Genomic DNA, 17,966 nt, shown 5'->3' on the forward strand with positions numbered 1-17,966 from the left:
AAAAGGCAGTATCAGCCTAACCATCCACAAATCTCTCCAGTGTTTGACACTCACTATCAATAAGCACCATCTCCCTGCTAGCCAGGTAGTAATCTGGAACAGCCTCTTTCAGTCAGGCGGCTTGGGGACCAGGATGGGCTCTGCATCCTATACCACTCCTCATTCAGAATCATTCGGTGCAGTAAATCTCCCTGTTTATAGAATTTCATTTTTAGGACTATGATAAGGTTTTCACATGATAGGGTTTCTAGGCTGAAAGGAAATGGCCATGGAATAATGGGCCATTCCCTTTCTCACATCCTGTCAAATCCATTCAACTTTTTTTTTTTTTATCTTTCCCCTTCCTTCCTTCCTTCTTTCCTTCTTCTTTCTTTCCTTTTTCATTTCTTTTTTTAAAAAAAACAAACCTGCAGATGCTCACCCAGTGTAATTTCAGCAAGTTCACAAGCCTGGGATGTTTCTCTCCCTCTCACCTTTCCCCTGTCAGCACTGACTGGATTCTCATTTCAGCTTAAACATACACAGAGGGGGAAAATCCATCTTCTCATGACTTACACAGGGAGTTTGAGCCTCCCCACAGCCCCTAACAAGTCGCGAGTTTGCCTTTAATAGTATGGTCAAAGGAGCCTCTAAAATGACAAGATTTATAGGCATGCCTTGCAGCACATTCAATAAAGAGGAAAAACTCACCAGATCCAGTCTCTGAAATCCCGAGCCTGACCTCTCTCTTCACCCACCAGCCGGTCACCTATTAAAAGGCCTCGTTAGTGCAACAGAGTCTGCACAGTAAGTAATCACTCCATCATTGTTTACTTGTATGTTGTGAACTGGGGTTTCTTCCAATGAAGCTCCCCTTTGGGGTAGCACTCATGACTTCTGAAAGAGTTTCTTGCTCTGTTTCATCAGAATCATGAGTTTTTATTAAGGTTAACATTGAAAGATATTTTCTTCAGAGAGAGCATGGGGATGTGCCTCCAAGCAAGCTGGTTAGATTAACAGCACCAACATTCTCAGTCGCTGAGGAAGATAACCGAGGACTGCCTGATTTTAGTACAGCTACACTGCAAGATACTCCCTAGACACCACTTAACATCAGAGTAGAAGGGAGGACTTGGTGGCAGTATAAATTGGTGCAGCCACTATGGAAAATGGTATGAAGGCTCCTCAAAAAAATTATACCATGTGATCAAACAGTTCCACTTCTGGGTATTTATCTGAAAAAAAAAACTAATTAAAAAAGATATATGCCCCTGCATGTTCATTATGGCATTATTTACAATAGCCAAGACACGGAAACAATCTTAAGTGTTCATCCATGGATGAATGGATAAAGAAGATGTGGTTCATATACACCATGAAATATCACTCAGTCATAAAAAGTGATATCATTTTTTCAGCATGGATGGACCTTGAAGGTATTATGCTAAGTGAAATTAATCAGAGAAAGACAAATATGGATGCTCTCTCTCTTCTTTTAAAAAAGACTTTATTTATCTTTTTTATTTTTGGGTTTTTTTCATTTTTTGACTGTGGTGGGTCTTCATTGCTGCCTGATGGCTCTTTCTAGTTGTGGCGAGTGGAGGCTACTCTTCAGCGGGGTTCTCCGGCTTCGCATTGTGATTGTCGTGGAGCACGGTCTCTAGGCACACGGGCTTCAGTAGTTGCAGTGCATGAACTCAATAGCTGCAGCTCACGGGCTCTAGAGTGAGGGGGTCAGTAGTTGTGGCACACGGGCTTAGTTGCATCACAGCATGTGGGATCCTCCCAGACTAGGGACTGAACCTGTGACCCTTACACTGCATGGCAGATTCTTAACCATTGGACCACCAGGGGAGTCCATGATGATCTTTCCTATATGTGGAAACTAAAGGGAAAAAAAAGGCTCATATATAGAGAAGAGATTGATATTTGCCAGAGCCAGGGTGGGAGTCAGGGGGTAGGACTAAATGGGAAAAGGAGGTCAAAAGGTACAAACTTCCAGTCATAAAATAAGTAAGTCCTGGGGGCATAATATGTAGTAATGACGACTATAGTTAACAATACTGCACTGCATGTTTGAAAGTTGCTAAGAAAGTAAATCGTAAAAGTTCTCATCACAAGAAAAAAATCATAACTGTGTAGTGGTGGATGCTAACTGGACTTACTGTGGTGATCACTTCACAATATATACAAATATCAAATCATTGTGTTGCACACAGCCCTTCTCCAGGGGATCTTCCCAACCCAGGGATGGAACCTATGTCCCTTATGGCTCCTGCATTGGCAGCACTGCAACCCACTCCAGTATTCTTGCTTGGAGAATAGCATGGACAGAGGAGCCTGGTGGGCTGCAGTCCATGGGGTCGCAAAGAGTTGGACACGACTGAAGTGACTTAGCACGCATGCGTATTGTACACCTGAAACTAATACAATGTTAAATGTCAAGTGAGAAGACTCTTGAGAGTCCCTTGGACTGCAAGGAGATCCAACCAGTCCATTCTGAGGGAGATCAGCCCTGGGATTTCTTTGGAAGGAATGATGCTAAAGCTGAAACTCCAGTACTTTGGCCACCTCATGTGAAGAGTTGACTCATTGGAAAAGACTCTGATGCTGGGAGGGATTGGGGGCAGGAGGAGAAGGGGACGACAGAGGATGAGATGGCTGGATGGCATCACTGACTCGATGGACGTGAGTCTGAGTGAACTCCTGGAGTTGGTGATGGACAGGGAGGCCTGGCGTGCTGCGATTCATGGGGTCGCAAAGAGTCGGACACGACTGAGCGACTGATCTGATCTGATCTGAGACTCTTAGGAATACAACCTTAAGCCACCTTTTCTTTTTGCTTTACTGGCCACATTGCACATTGACTTACAGTGGACTGATTGTCACTAGAAACCCATAAGCCTGCTCCCCCTCCCTTTCAAAAAAGTCGTATTATATCGTTAAGCCAGTTTTCTCCTATCCTATATTTGTGAACTTGTTTTGGGAGGACCCAGTTATGGGACTCTTCATTGATTTCTGTTAAATTTTCTTTTCCTAAAATATCCTGTCATTCCTGTCTATTGAGCCAGTTTGGGATTCAGCAGGATAGGAAGTCCTTTGCAAAATTTACTCAGGGACCTGAACATGACACCGGTGTATCACAGGGAGAAACTGGTTCTTAGCCAGAAGTTGGAGGTTTGACAAAAACCAATACCAATGTGTTGTAGGAGTTTCACCCCATGGGGTTAAAAATGTTTGTAAACCCAGACACAAAGCAATCATATTCTGCTTTGACTCCATAAAATAGTGCACTAAACTCCAAAAGATAGCCTGGATCACAGTCTCCTCAGAGAAGTCCCCAACTGCTTATTGTGTGGTTGATACCGGATTGGGTCTGTGAACTCAAAATCCATCAATGCCTTTGTTTGGTGACAATGGGGAAGGGTGAGTTTCAGATGCCAAATCTTTAAGGCAATGGGACATTCTCAGAGAAAGTTCCTGTGAATGCTAGCTCTTAGTATGAGCTGCATGAGCGAGGGCATTACCTTGTGTCTCTTGCATGATGTTCTTTGGGTCAACAGAAAGACTAGCCAAGGACCCTGAGTTCTGTGGCAGCCAGTAGAGCAGGTTCTCTGGGTGGTGTGCTCGCTTGGATAGGTACATGCTTAGAGATTGGGATCCAGGAGCTTGCAAACCCCATTTAGTCAAACACCCCAAACCTCCACCACACTCACCCACCCCCAGCTCCACATTCTTGAGGTTTTCATTCCCCAGACCTGAGTGAAAGACTGGCAGCCTGACTGCTAATTATTCCTGGAAGTGGCATGCTACGAGGTCTACAAACATTTTCTGCAAACATTGGCCCACAAGAGGCGAGCTGTTGAGTTCTGGAAGCCAGGAGGCTGGAGGTGGGAGGGAGCCTGGGAGGCATTCCTCAAGCATGAGGCAGTAGGGTCCCTCTGCCTGCTGGATCTCTGCTATAAGGTCAGTGGGAAACAGATGCATTGAGGACAGTCCCCAAGGTGGGATGGGACCACCCAGGGGCGTGGGGCTTTTCAGACTTGTTTTTCAGGTGAATGGATGAGGCTGGCTGGGAGCTCTTATGTAGCTGGACTGTTGATGCCTTTCTGTTGTCAAAAAAAGTTTCATCTACCACCCAGCCAAGCTCTGCTTGCACACATGTTTTCCAGAGACAGAGACAAGAATGCGTTTGGGGGGGGAGGGGCGGGGGGAGACTGGAGTGACAGTTACATTAGCCGTATGCAGGGCCATCCTCATCACCTCGGCATTTCCTGGAGATGGTTACAGCCTCCTGTGAACCCCAGCCAAGGTTCTTTCGAGATCCAGGGCAAGTCCCCTGGCCAAGAGCAGGCTGGCCTGGCTCAGAGGGAGGAAAAGGAGACTTCAGGGAGAGCAGTCAGGCTTCTAAAGCTCTCTGCCATTGGCGCCCACCCCAGCAGCCTCTTCAGCCTGCACTAACACTGCTCTGGTCACACCAGGCTGTACCCTAGCACCCTGCTCATGCCAAGCAGTTTCCAGCTCTATGCCACCCCTCACACTCTTCCCTCTGTCCACCATGTTCTCTCCCCACTGCTTTGCCGTCCTAACTCCCACTCAGCTTTCCAGACTCACTTCCAGGGTCACCTTCCTTGGAAAGCTTTCCCTGATTCCCTTTGTGCTTCCACAGAATGCTGTGCTTTCTCTAATCCCAGGACTTCTCACACTGGATAATGACACTAGCTCACTCTTGTCTTAGATTAAGCAAGTCACTGTTTTACAGCTTTCCTGTGTGTTAACCTTTAATCTTCACAACTCTATAGTGTTATTGGTGTCCTCACTTGATTGATGAGGAAATTGGGAAACCAAAAAGTTAAGGAAGGCGCTCAGTGTCACACAGGGAGGGAGTGGTGAGGCCACAATTTGAACGCAAGCTGTCTGGCTCTGGAATCTGCCTCCCTGGAAACTGGGGACATATGAGTTAAGTCATATGAGGACATATGAGTCAAATCATACATGAATTCTCAAGAGTAGACCCTCCAGGGATTTTTGGATGAACTTAATTGAACCACATCTCACCATTAAGCCTATAGAGAAGATCCAGAAAAGGTGGGAAGGGGCAGAAGAAGAGACAGGCCCTCATGGCATGTTTCTCACCTGCCTCTGTGCACAGATTTCCAAGCCTAGCAGATCCCTCCTCCCAGCCCAGAGCACAAAGGCCAGAACCAGGCCCTAGGCCCCAGCTTGGGAGGTAGTTTCTGGGAGGCCATTTCCCAACACCAGATCCATTTCCACTGGGCCTACCTGCCTCACTGCCACGAGCATAATCATGACTTCTCATTTGGTTTCGGTTAAAGACAACAATGTACTTGTTTACTGGGAGGGTGGGTAGAGTGGGAGAGGGCTTTGCTTGGAGGATTCACACTTAGCCTAGCCTAGCCTGCTCCAATCCCAGGGAGATTTGGAGCAGCCAGGAGGAAATCTTTTCAAGTTCTAGAACTTTCTGTCATCAGCCTCAAAGCCTTTGTGTAAAAGCTTCACCTATGTGGAATTCCTACAGACAAGTACAACCTGACCTTTATGACTGGATTTAGACCTACCACCAGTCCTTTCCAGTACTATCAGAGGCCCTTTTGAGAAAATAAACAGATATCTCTGTAAAAAAACATTTTTTTTTTAAGTAGAACATGACACCCAGGATCCAGAGCACTGGGTCATGAATCTGGGCAGAGTGGCTATGGCTGTGGATGCTGGAGTAAGACAGCCTGGACTGGCATCTTGGCTCTACCGCCTGATAGCTGTATGGCCCTATGTGCCTCATCTATAAAATGGGCACAATAACGACACCCACCCACCTCACCACCTCACAGGGTTAATGCCAGCATTAAATCACTTAACTGAAAACAGCTCCTGGCAGGTAACAAGAATTCAAAGATGGTAAACCGTTGTTGTTTTTTTTTTTTATTATTCATTAAATGAAAGTTTATTGAGTGTTTTTTATACAACGTCCTGCTTGGTTTTGTGGATATGAAAAAACAGAACCAGGTCTTTCTCTTCAGAGACCTAACAATCTAATGGACAAAAAAGACTTAAAAACTAATAGTCATTATTTATAGATATCATACTAGTTAGTCTTACCCAGAGATACATAACAAAAACACATAGGCATTCTGTTCATACTTAGTCAAACAAGTGGAACCAAAATGTCATAAATTTTTAGCTAAGCAAAAATTCATAGGTTTTCTAAAATATATTTTTAAAATTAATTTATTTTAATTGGAGGCTAATTACCTTACAATATTGTATTGGTTTTGCCATACATTGACATGAATCAGCCATGGGTATACATGTGTTCCCCATCCTGAACCCCCCTCCCACCTTCCTCCCCATCCCATCCCTCTAGGTCATCCCAATGCACTGGGCCTGAGCGCCCTGTCTCATGCATCGAACCTGGACTGGTGATCTATTTCACATACGGTAATATACATATTTCAATGCTATTCTCTCAAATCATCCCACCCTCGCCTTCTCCCACAGAGTCCAAAAGTCGGTTCTTTACATCTGTGTCTCTTTTGCTGTCTCGCATATAGGGTCATCATTACCACCTTTCTAAATTCCATATATATGCATTAGTATACTGTATTGGTGTTTTTCTTTCTGACTTACTTCACTCTGTATAATAGGCTCCAGTTTCATCCACCTCATTAGAACTGATTCAAATGCATTCTTTTTAATAGCTGAGTAATATTCCATTGTGTATATGTACCACAGCTTTCTTATCCATTCGTCTGCTGATGGACATCTAGGTTGCTTCCATGTCCTGGCTATTGTAAACAGTGCTGCGATGAACATTGGGGTACACGTGTCTCTTTCAATTCTGGTTTCGCCCAGCAGTGGGATTGCTGGGTCGTATGGCAGTTCTATTTCTATTTTAAGGAATCTCCACACTGTTCTCCATAGTGGCTGTACTAGTTTGCATTCCCACCAACAGTGTAAGAGGGTTCCCTTTTCTCCACATCCTCTCCAGCATTTATTGCTTGTAGACTTTTTGATAGCAGTCATTCTGACCAGCATGAGATGGTACCTCATTGTGGTTTTGATTTGCATTTCTCTGATAATGAATGATGTTGAGCATCTTTTCATGTGTTTGTTAGCCAAAAGATGGTAAATTGTTATTATCAGTCTTTGGTTCTTATGCCAGTTAGCTCACGGCCTTGGAGAAATCATTAGTTTCTTTAGTTTCCTCAACTGTAAAAGAAGGATTTACCTAGGGCCCCTTCCAGGTCTCACGTTCTATAACAAAGTGTTTTTTATACCTTAGTTTATATCTTCTTTTTCTTGAGATGCAATTTACACTCAGTTAGGTGTCCAAACCTCATGGTACAGCTCCGTGAATTGTTACATACATATGTACCTGTGCATGCTTCTGATACACCACTCAGATTAAGTTCTGGAAGAATTCCAGCAAATCACAGGCTTCCTTCTGTTTCTCCCAGCCAACACTCTCCTCCAAAGGTAACCAGTATTCTGATCTTCATCACCATAGATTAGTTCTGTCATTTCTTATTGTTTCTGTTCAGTTGCTCAGTCATGTCCAACTCTTTGTGACCCCATGGATTGCAGCATGCCAGGCTTCCCCGTCCTTCACCATCTCCCAGATGTTCCTCAAACTTATGTCCATCGAGTCGGTGATACCATCCAACCATCTCATCCTCGGTCATCCCCTTCTCCTCCTGCCTTCAATCTTTCCCAGCATCAGGGTCTTTTCTAATGAGTCAGCTCTCTGCATCAGATGGCCAAAGTATTGGAGCTTCAGCTTCAGCATCAGTCCTTCCAAAGAATATTCAGGGTTGATTTCCTTTAGGATTGACTGGTTTGATCTCCTTGCCATCCAAGAGACTCTCAAGAGCCTTCTCCAACACCACAGTTCAAAAGCATCAGTTCTTCAGTGCTGAGCCTTCTTTATGGTCCAACTCTCACATCCATACATGACTACTGGAAAAACCATAGGTTTGACTAGATGGACCTTTGTCGGCAAAGTGATGGAACCATAGAATCGTGCTTGGTGTCTGATTTCTTTTACTCCATATTTCTGAGATGCATCTGTATTATTATATGTACCAGTAGGGTTTTTTTTAGGTGCTGAGCAGTATTCCATTGTATGGATATATCACAATTTATCCTTCATCCAGATGGATGTTTAAGTTGTTTCTAGTTTGAGGTTATTATGAATAGGGATAGTGTATCCATTCCTGTATGTGTCTTTTGGTGAACATACTTATGTGTTTCTACTGGGCGTATACACAGAAGGGGCTTCCCCAATGGCTCAGCGGTGAAGTATCCACCGGCAATGCAGGAGATGCAGGAGATTCAGGTTCCATCCCTGGGTTGGGAAGATCCCCTAGAGAAGGAAATGGCACCCGACTCCAGTATTCTTGCCTGGAGAATCCCATGGACAGAGGAGCCTGGTGGGTTATGGTCCATGGGGTTGCACAGAGTGAGACATGACTGAGCATGAGCATGACATACAGGAGGGGAATCGATGGGCCATAGGGCATACACCTATTTAGCTTTAGTAGGTATTGCCAAATCATTACAAAAGTGGTTTTACTAATATACAGATCCATCGCTAATGTACAAGAGTTCCATTAGCTATAAATCCTTGCCAACACTAAGTATTGTCAGTCATTTTATCTTACCCATTTTGATGTGTGTGTTCCTAACTATAGCTTTATCTATGTTGCTGATAGATGGTAACGCATGAATATCACTACAGTTTGGCTTTGACCAGCCAGATGTGGATCTTCAAGAAGAAAACCATCTCTAGCATAGCCTCTGAAGTAGGCACTCCATTCAGGGTAAAAAAATATCCAAGGGACATTTTGGCCCTCTGACAGTGGCTGCTTCAGAAGAAAGGCTGCTCTGTGCTAACATCATTTAGAAAAATGTTGCTTGGGAGCAAAAGACAAAGGCAGCTCCAACCTTAATTCCTAATTTTGGCTGTTTGTGCAAGCCCAGGAATTTAGAACTGAATAAAACTGACCACCCATCCAGGACATCTCAGAGGAATCTAAGGGTATGAGTGCCAGGTGATGAGGGATCCACAGCATTTTTTATTAGCAGCTTTATGGAGCTATAATTCACCTGGCATAGTACATTCACAGAGCTATGCCACCATCACCACTATTCTAGAATATTGTCATCACTCCAAAAAGAAACTCTGTCGCCCTTAGCAGTCACTCTGGTTCTTTCCTCCTTTTCAGCTCCTGGCAACTCCTAATCTACTTGGTGTCTCTATGGATTTATAAGTTCTGGACATCTCATATAAATGGAATCATACAATATGTGGTCCTTTGTAACTGGCTTCTTTCACTTAAGATAATGTTTTTAAGGCTCATCATGTCTTAGACTGGGTCAATATTTCATTTCTTTTTATAAGCAGAATTAAATTCCATTGTATCACTATATCACATCCGAGATGGACATTTGAGTTTCCTCTCTGGGGTATGTACAAATTTTTGTGTGCACATATGTTTTCAGTTCTCTTGGGTATATACCTGGGAGTAGAACCCCTGGGTCATAGGGCAACTAACTCCATGTTTAACTTTTTGAGGAACTGCCAAACTAATTTTTTTCAAAGTGACATCAGGATGTTATAATCCTACCAGCAATGTCTGACTGAGGGTTCCTATTTCTCCATATCCTCACACTCATTTTATCTTTTATTATAGCTATTCTGGTGGGTATGAAATGGTATCTCATTGTGGTTTTGATTTGCTTTTCCCTAATAACTAGTGATGTTGAGCATCTTTTCATGTGCTTATTGGCCATTTGTGTATCTTCTTTGGAGGCCTGTCTATTTAGATCCTTTGATCGTTTTTGAGTTATTTGTGTTTTTATGATGGAGTTGTAAGTGTTCTGTATATATTCTACAGACCCTTTTATCAGATATATAATTCACAAAAATTTTCTCCCATTCTGTGGGTGGTCTCTTCAGTTACTCGATTGTGTCCTTTGAAGCTCAAAAGCTCTTAATTTTGATGTAGTGCCATTTATCTGTTTCTTTTCCTTTAGTTGTTTGAGCTTTTTCTTTTAGTTGCTTGAGTGTCATAGCTAAGAAACCATTGCTTAATCCAGGGTCAGAAAGATTTACACCTATGTTTGTTTCTAAGAGTTTTATAGTTTTAGCTCTTCTATTTAGACCTTTGATCCATTTTGATTTAATTTTTGTATATGGTATAAGGTAAGAGTCCAACTCCATTCTTTTGCATGTGGATATCCACTTGTCACAGCAGCATTTATTTAAAAGACTATTCTTTCCCCCATTGAATGGTCTTGGCACCCTTGTTGAAAGTAAATTAACCATAAATGTGAGAGTTTGTTTCTGGTCCACAGCATTTTTAACTGACAGCAAAGAATGGTCAGATATGGAGGACTCACAATACTTCCAATGTTTCAGCCTAGCACACCCAGAGGCCTCTTACCCCTCCACTCTGCAGAGAGAGGGCACAACCCAGGGAAACAGTCACTGAAATTAGGTCTAATGACTCAACCTGGAAGCAAATCACGTTGGAAAGTTACACGAGTTTCCAGAGCCAACCTTCCTTTCTCCAGAAAGTTACACTTCAAGGTAGACCCCGTTTCTCTTTCTGTATATGCTGTCCTGAGTTTAAGAGAAGTCTTCCCTTCTGACTGAGGCCCTTTCCGCATTAGCTGGGCACTTCATCTAATGTTAACCCTTTCAAAGACTGCCCACTCTGAGTTTAAGCTGTGGTTAGAGCCCATAGTTTCAGAAAGCAGAGGGGCTTGGCTTCATTTTTCTTCCTCAAAGGAAAATGCTCTTGCCCCATTGCCTCATAGGCAGCCTCACACTCCGGGCAGCACTGCAGCAAGTGGCAGTGGGTTTATTCTGGAAGTGAACTTCCACTGCTGAGCACAGAAAGGGAACCTGAACTCCACCTAGCTTTGGCCCTGCCGAGCACCTGATGACCCTGGCTCATGTTTTGAAGAGATTCTTTACCTCTTGACCAGAAGAGTTCCTTGGCTGTGGGGAAGCAGTGTGCAAGAGTGGAAAGGAGCACAGATCTTGGCTCCAGAAAACCTGGGTGTGGAGCTTCACAGGTGGCTCAGTGGTAAAGAATTGTCTGCCAGTGCAGGAGATCTGGGTTCGATCTCTGGGTCAGGAAGATCCCCTGGAGAAGAAAATGGAAACCCACTCCAGTATTCTTGCCTGGAAAATTCCATTCACAGAGGAGCCTGAAGGGCGACAGTCTATGGGGCATCAAAGAGTCAGACAGGACTTAGCAACTAAACAACAACAACCTGGGTGTGAATCCGATTCTGAATGTATTTGCCATGGTAGACATGGAGGCACATTGCTCAGAACCCCTGTGGAGAGACCCCACTGCCCAACTGTGAGGAGTGCAGTCAGCTAACAGCTGGAGGCTGTTAGCTCCTTCAAGGTCTGCCTCAGCTTTGGAGCCAAGGTCATGCTGTTCCTGGGGTGGTCCCCAGCCAATGACTGATCCAGGACGTGATCCAAGGCCCTTTCCACCACGTAAAGGCCCCCCCTAGAGGGCAGTCTTTGCTCTGAAGCTCCCCTTTGAGCGCGTAGACTTTGACAGGCCGACACCGTGGGCTAATAGGCCCCTTGCCCAATCCTGCCTCCATCTCTCTGAAGTTCAATACTGAAGGCATGAAGGAGCTTTCTGGAAAGTTAGAAATGTTTTCTTCCTTGATTTAGATTTTAATAGCATGGGTACTCACACTCCCACTTTAAGTTCAGTGGAATTTATATGCTTAACTCTATATGTTATGCCTCAATTTTTAATTAGCATATGTACATGTTAAGTTTTTAATTTATAAAATACAGAGAAGTAGAAAGAACAAAATCACCTCTGGCCCCACCCCCAAAGATAACCACTGGAGACACTTGAGATACCGCATTACACCCTCTGCCTCTCTCATCACTCTGCCTCTGTATGTTGCCACTTTGGCTCTTAGAGAAAAGGAAGTTTAACCATGATTTCTACTTTCCTGGGACGTGGAAAGACTGGGAAGATTGTTTCCAGGCTCACTTTCTAGCCCCCCTTTCACTTCTTCCCTCAGATAGAACCTGAAGGTAAATAATGCCAAAATTTCAGTATCCTAACCTGCACATCACCCCTCACTGAAGCTGGGATCCTCTGGGCCTCTGGATCTCTTTCTGGAACAGCACAGATCAGGGGCCCACATTCACTGGGTCTTTTGCCTTCACAGGAGTTGAAACGCTAACTCAGGCCCTACAGGATTAGCTTGATGGGAATGGACCTGATTTTGTCCAAGGCTGAAATGGTTCTAGTTCAGAGCAGCCAAGCTTTTTGCCTTTTTGTGTGTGTGTGTGAATTGTGGGAGGAAGGCATTTTCCAGTTTGCTTAGATGAACACAAACTGTCAAAGTGACCCTGTAGGGAACATCTCAAGGTAGATTATAATCCAAACTAGGCAGCTGGAACACAATGTCTTTTTCCTTAGACATGCATGCATGCTAAGTCGTTCCAGTCATGTCTGACTCTTTGTGGCCCCATGGACTGTAGCCTGCCCAGGCTCCTCTGTTCATGGAATTCTCCAGGCAAGAATACTGGAGTGGGTTTCCATTTCCTTCTCCAGGGTATCTTCCCGACCCAGGGATCAAACCCGCATCTCTTATGTTTCCTGCATTGGCAGGTGGGTTCTTTACCACTAACACCACCTGGGAAGCCCTTTTCTTAGACAACCAGCTCTCAAAATGAGGTCCCAAACCTGCAGTGTCAGCATCACCATCACCTGGGAACTCGTTATAAATGCAAATTTGAGGGGCCCACTATAGACCTGGTAATTCAGAACCTTTTAGGGTAGGATAGCAAACACAGTCATCTGTGTTTCAGTAAGCCCTCCAGGTGGTCCTGATGCACACTCAAGTTTACGAACCTCTGTTCTAGAGGTTTTTAAATTCCACTGCCAGAGAAAGCAAAAATGTACTCACGCATCCTCTGTTCACCCTCATAACCTGTGCGCTGTGTCCTTAGCATGACTTAGGGGCACGTGCCAGGACTGTATAACTTCAAAGTTTCTTGTTCTTTATATCCTGAACCCATGGAAATGCATTCCTTTTGTCTTTGTTAGTTGACCAAAGATGAAATATAGCCCAATGTTCCCCCAACAAAAAGATTTATTAATTTGTACTAATGAGTGTTTAGAGAAAAACATACAAACCAATGTCCTTGTTGAGTGCTCCTTCTCAAAGGCAAAATGTGGATGTTATCTGTAAAATCAACAAATTTGTCACCAAAGTGAAATGTTGTCTTTTCCTGAGGATTTTCCCAGGCATCTCAAGGACTAGACAGCCTCCTCCCTCCCCATGCTCAGATGCACAGGGTTAAAGCTTACAGCTATAACTCACATGCTTTAAGAGAGCTCACATATAAGTTTGTTTTCAGGTTAGTAGCTTTGCTCAAACATAACTGAAGAAAGGAGACCACAAACCTATCCAAAGCCAAAGAATCCCCACAGACCTGTGCCTCCTTAAGATACGACCTGTGCAATGGTCTCTTGGATAAGAATACCAAAGACACAGGCAACAAAGGCAAAAAATAGACAAGTGGGACTACATCAAACTAAAAATCTTCTGTACAACAAAGGAAACAATCAACAGAGTGGAAAAAGCAACCTACAGAATGGAAGAAAATACTTGCAAATCATTTATTTGATCGGGGATAATATCTAAAATGTATAAGGAACTTCCATAGCTCAACAGCAAAAAAAAAAAACCAACCAGATAACCCAGATAAAATGGGCCAGATAAATGCCCAGATAAAAATGGGCAAAAGACCTGAGTAGACATTTTTCCAAAGAAAACATACAGATTGCCAACAGGCACATGAAAAGACATTCGACGGTGCTAATCATCAGGGAAATGCAAATCAAAACCACAACCAGATATCACCTCACACCTGTCAAAATGTCCACTATCAAAAAATCAAAAGATAACAAGTGTTGGCAGGACTGTGGAGAAATTAGAACCTTTGTACATTGTTCAAATGTAAATTGGTTTAGTCACTATGAAAAACAGTATGGAAGTTCCTCAGAAAAATTAAAACTAGAACTACAGTATGATCCAGCAAACACACTTCTGGGTATGCATTCAAAAGAATTGAAATTTAAAAAAAGAATTGAAATCAGGATTTCAAAGAGATATTTGCACTCCCATTTTCGTTGCAGCATCATTCACAATAGCCAACACGTGGAAATACCCTAAATATCTACTGACAGATGAATACATATCAAAAATGTGGTATATACATACAATGGAATATTTTTCAGCCTTAAAAAAGAAGGAAATCCTGCCATTTCTAACAGGAACGAACCTGGAGGACATTATGCTAAGTGAAATAATCCAGACACAGAAGTACAACTACTGTATGATTCCACTTATGTGAGATATCTAAAATAGTCAAACTCAAAGAAGCAGAGAATAGAATGCTGGTTGCTGGGGGCTGGTGGGAGGGGGAAATGAGGAGTTGCTAATCAGTAGGCATAAAGTTTCAGTTGTGCAAGATGAATAAGTTCTGGAGATCAACTGTACAGTATCATGCCTATGGTTAACAATACTGGATTATACACCTAAAACTTTGTTAGAAGAATAGATCTTGTGTTAAATGCTCTTATTTCAATTTTAAAAATTAACTAAATATGTTAACTATAAAATAGAACAGAGACCTGAAAAAAAACCACAGAGGTTTGACCAGTGGTATGCTGTTAAATGTTTAATAACCTTCTCTCCAACGGAAAAAAATACCCTATATATCTTGATTATAAACGTATAGCACACAATTTATAAATAATAATAAAATATATACATTCCTTATTATAGATTTCATATAGCCAGAGAACTCCCATAGAATGCTTTAGTCAATATTTTCCTAACTCTTGTGTCCATAACCAACCTAAGGTGGCAATTAACAATTAAATGTGGTTCCAACAGGATTATTGGTTGATGTGTTGATTTACATTAATAAGACAAAACTGAAACATCAGAATGTATGTTGAAATTTCCTAGTTTAGATAAGTGACATATATGACTTCTTCACTAAATCAGATAATAGTTTTTGAATACTGGAAGAATATTTCCTCAATTTTTCATGCTATATGAAATATAACAGTTACAGAGATGATGCACTTCTAAAGTTAATCTGCACTATTAACATTTCTCCATCACTTTCTTAAGTCTAGACCGAGGGTTGTCAAAAAATCTCAGTAAAGAGCCAGATACTAAATATTTTAGGTTTTGTGGCTACATAGGGTCTCTGTTGCAGATTCTTTTTCATTTTCTTACAACCCTTGAAAATGTAAAAACCATTATTGGCTTGTGAGCTGTATAGAAACAAGCTGTGGGTGGAGGTTCACTGACCCCTGGTCAAGACAATCAACAGAACAATAGATTAAGCAGTGATTTGTAGCAGTTGCTAATTTCCATGATGTAAATACTACTATGACTGATTTCAAACTACCAGTTTGACTTGACTAAATGTGGAGTTACAAAGAGATGAGCAGATAAGAAATAATACATAGTATTTTTACTCCACAGATACAAAGGACACAAATAACCTCAAGAGCATGAATAATAGTGAAGCATAGGAAAATAATTAGGAAGTGATGAGTTTTGAGTATTTATTACCTTTGTTTTTAATCTAATTTATTTAATGGTAAGTTTGTATAATTTAATTTTTAATGATGATTATATTTAACAACCAGCTCTCAACATTTCTGAAAATTCAATAATTGACTCTCGGGAGCCACTATGAGCAACCACTGTGACCAAACCAAATTTCAACCTGTTTGTTTTGGTTTTACTGGATAAAGAGAGAATCTTCACTCAATTTGGTCCGTTATTCCCTGTAACAAAAGAATTTACTACAGAGTTTCTTTGAAGCTGGCAGTTTCCTTGGCTCCTCTAAAATAGGAAATGATTTTAGATGTTATTTTTACATATTTTCAGAAAGGGATCTGTCTCTATTCTCAACAGCTTCCTGACTACCTTTTGCTTCCAAATAATGAGAACTATTTAAAGGAAAAAGGAACTACTGTAGTGTGGTTTTAAGAAAAGCACATACTTTGCTGTTTCAGAAGTAGTTACACAAGAGTTCTGCTCATAAACTGGGGAAGAATTAAAATAGCTTTCCAAGGTCCCTCCCAAGGCTGTGATTTTCCTTTCACCTACTCAGGTAATGCCACTTATGGTACTCATTCATTTATTCAGCTGTTTGAGCATCTGGAGAAGGGAATGGCAAACCACTTCAGTATTCTTGCCTTGAGAACCCCATAAACAGTATGAAAAGGCAAAAAGATAGGACACTGAAAGATGAACTCCCCAGGTCGGTAGGTGCCCAATATGCTACTGGAGATCAGTGGAAAAATAACTCCAGAAAGAATGAAGGGATGGAGCCAAAGCAAAAACAACACCCAGTTGTGGATGGGACTGGTGATAGAAGCAAGGATCGATGCTTTAAAGAGCAATATTGCATAGGAACCTGGAATGTTAGGTCCATGAATCAAGGCAAATTGGAAGTGGTCAAACAGGAAATGGCAAGAGTGAACGTCGACATTCTAGGAATCAGTAAACCAAGATGGACTGGAATGGGTGAATTTAACTCAGATGACCATTATATCTACTACTGTGGGCAGGAATCCCTTAGAAGAAATGGAGTAGCCATCCTGGTCAACAAAAGAGTCCGAAAGTCAGTACTTGGATACAATCTCAAAAACGACAGAATGATCTCTGTTTGTTTCCAAGGCAAAGCATTCAATATCACGATAATCCAAGTCTATGCCCCAAGCAGTAACACTGAAGAAGCTGAAGTTGAATGTTTCTATGAAGACCTATAAGACCATTAAGAACTAATACCCAAAAAAGATGTCCTTTTCATTATAGGGGACTGGAATGCAAAAGTAGGAAGTCAAGAAACACCTGGAGTAACAGGCAAATGTGGCCTTGGAGTACAGAATGAAGCAGGGCAAAGGCCAATAGAGTTCTGCCAAGAGAATGCACTGGTCATAGTAAACACCCTCTTCCAACAACACAAGAGAAGACTCTACACATGGACATCACCAGATGGTCAACACCAAAATCAGATTGATTATATTCTTTGCAGCCAACGATGGAGAAGCTCTATACAGTCAACAAAAACAAGACCGGGAGCTTACTGTGGCTCAGATCATGAATTCCTTATTGCCAAATTCAGACTGAAATTGAAAGTGGGGAAAACCACTAGACCATTCAGGTATGACCTAAATCAAATCCCTTATGACCATACAGTGGAAGTGAGAAATAAATTTAAGGGACTAGATTTGATAGAGTGCCTGATGAACTATGGATGGAGGTTCGTGACGTTGTATAAGAGACAGGAATCAAGATCATCCCCAAGAAAAAGAGATGCAAAAAAGCAAAATGTGTGTCTGAGGAAGCCTTACATATAGCTGTGAAAAGAAGAGAAGCCAAAAGCAAAGGAGAAAAGGAAAGATATAAACATCTGAATGCAGAGTTCCGAAGAATAGCAAGGAGAGATAAGAAAGCCTTCCTCAGCAATCAATGCAAAGAAGTAGAGGAAAACAATAGAATGAGAAAGACTAGAGATCTCTTCAAGAAAATTAGAGATACCAAAGGAACATTTCATGCAAAGATGGGCTCAATAAAGGACAGAAATGGTATGGACCTAACAGAAGCAGAAAATATTAAGAAGAGGTGGCAAGAATACACAGAAGAACTATACAAAAAAGATCTTCATGACCCAGATAATCATGATGGTGTGATCACTCACCTAGAGCCAGACATCCTGGAATGGGAAGTCAAGTGGGCCTGAGAAAGCATCACTACGAACAAAGCTGGTAGAGGTGATGGAATTCCAGTTGAGCTATTTCAAATCCTGGAAGATGATGCTGTGAAACTGTGCACTCAACATGCCAGCAAATTTGGAAAACTCAGCAGTGGCCACA

At 42.2% G+C, this 17,966-nt stretch overlaps 1 protein-coding gene across 1 annotated transcript in view; it reads left to right on the plus strand.

Annotated features, from left to right (window-relative positions):
• The first annotated feature begins 503 nt into the window (after positions 1 to 503).
• PLAC1 (placenta specific 1) overlaps positions 504 to 17,966 on the plus strand; it is a 102,388-nt gene continuing 84,925 nt past the window's right edge. Inside the window, exon 1 of the mRNA XM_027534213.1 lies at positions 504 to 786. The gene's annotated coding sequence lies outside the window, so the exon portion shown is untranslated. The remainder of the gene's footprint in view (positions 787 to 17,966) is intronic.

This window comes from Bos indicus x Bos taurus, chromosome X (genome assembly GCF_003369695.1).
Source record: "Bos indicus x Bos taurus breed Angus x Brahman F1 hybrid chromosome X, Bos_hybrid_MaternalHap_v2.0, whole genome shotgun sequence".
NCBI classification, from domain to species: Eukaryota; Metazoa; Chordata; class Mammalia; order Artiodactyla; family Bovidae; genus Bos; species Bos indicus x Bos taurus.